Below are 1,843 nucleotides of genomic sequence, written 5' to 3' on the forward strand. Positions count from 1 at the left end.
GTAGACATTTCATTACCCAACTAGGTAACGTCATCAGTGCGAGGAAGGGTGGGGTTTGCTGCTGGCTTATATGGTTCTGTTGATATCATATTGCTCAGCTTGACTGAATAACGTGAAACTATTAATTCTAAAAAGTGCCTCTACGTGTGTGTGTGTGTATGTGTGTGTGTGTGTGTGTGTGTGAAATATGAAGAAAAGTAAAACAGGAAAAATGTCCAGTTCCCCTTATTGCTAAGCAGATGTGCTTGCTGACTATGCTCTCTGATTCAGCAGCTGAATTTTACTTAGCAACTAAGTCCCTTCTTTGCATAGTATCGGAGACTTGATCAAAACAAGACAGTTTTCCATTCTCCCCCCCTCCCAGAAAAAGTTACATAATCAGAACACAGAGTTGTACTTCAGAAGAGTTGCTTTAGTTTATTATTTTGGTTGATCGCCTAGTCATCCAGATGTTTAGACTCAGTCTGGCATTTTTTACCATCTCTTGATTCCTTCCTAAGGACCTGGGATAAGCAGATGTTGTCCTTTGATGATCTTAAAGATATTGTTGCAGGATCTAAACCAGGGGTCTTCAGACATGGCCCTTTTATGACTTGTGGACTTCAACTCCCAGAATTCCTCAGCCAGCATTGCCTGGCTGAAGAATTCTGGGAGTTGAAGTCCACAAGTCGTAAAAGGGCCAAGTCTGAAGACCCTGATCTAAACTGTTCCAAATAAAGCTGCTTTTCGCAATTGACTGATGGGATTTTGTCAATGCCCGTGATGTTCAAGTGGTGCTCCAGTTGTTTTGGGATTGCACCCAAGATGCCTATTTCTATTGTACCTCCTTTGCTTTCTTCTGCCACAGTCGTTCTATTTCTATTTGCAGCTTTTCATCTTTTGCAATTTTCTCCAGTTCTTTCTCTTCTCTTCTGTTGTCTCCAGGTCCTGCCACAACCACTATCCAGACTTTGTTTGTCTTTCTTATCAACAGTTGTTAAGTCCAGGGTTTTTGTGTGTTTGTGTTCTAATAAACTTTAGCTTCTTCATTTTCTGTTTTGTGGTTCTAATAAACTTTAGCTTCTTCAGGGCACTTTAGCTTCTTCATTTTCTGTTTTGTGGTCCCACCAGTTCTTGCTTACAGCCAAGTGGTATTTCTTGCAGATCTTCCATTTCTTAGAGTCTCAAATTTAATAGCCAAGATTTCTTTTATTTCCACACTTAGTATTTCCTCTTTCCCCCCCTCTTTATGTCTCCTATCTCATATTTGAGACTAATAATTTTTTAACCTACTAGCATTTATACCACAAACCAATATACAAATTTAATTATTAGTATTTTGCTTCTAGGTTTTACTTAACCAAAGTTTTTCTTTGTCTCGACTCGTAACAATATCTTGAATTCAAATCTTAATTGTTTTTTAAACATTCAATCTTTTAGCCAATCAGTGACCTAATAAGCTTTCCCCCCCATTTTAGTTTACCCAGACATTTGATTATACAGGGAATCAAACTCCTTCTTATAATCAAGCCAAGTTGCATTTAAGTTGGTCTTCTAGTTTCATGCTTGGTCACCCCAGTCGGCCAAACCTTTAGACTGTATTTGACATTTTTATCTACCTATTATTATAAGGAAACCAGGCTGCCAAAGAACACGATGACTGGATATTATCAAAGCTGACCCCAGCCAGAGCATAGAACAAAGAAGTAACGTGTCATGGCTGCCATTTGGCTAAGCTACGCCTTGCAAGCTGACAGCCTGATACTAGTAATGGGGTGTGTGTGGAAAGAGTAGCGGGGAAGAGTTGCTGAAAGCAGGACAGGAAGTACTGAAACCAAGCCACTCCGTCCCCGTGAGAAGCAGC

This window comes from Protobothrops mucrosquamatus, unplaced genomic scaffold, assembly GCF_001527695.2.
Source record: "Protobothrops mucrosquamatus isolate PMUCROS unplaced genomic scaffold, P.Mucros_1.0 scaffold2818, whole genome shotgun sequence".
NCBI lineage: Eukaryota > Metazoa > Chordata > Lepidosauria > Squamata > Viperidae > Protobothrops > Protobothrops mucrosquamatus.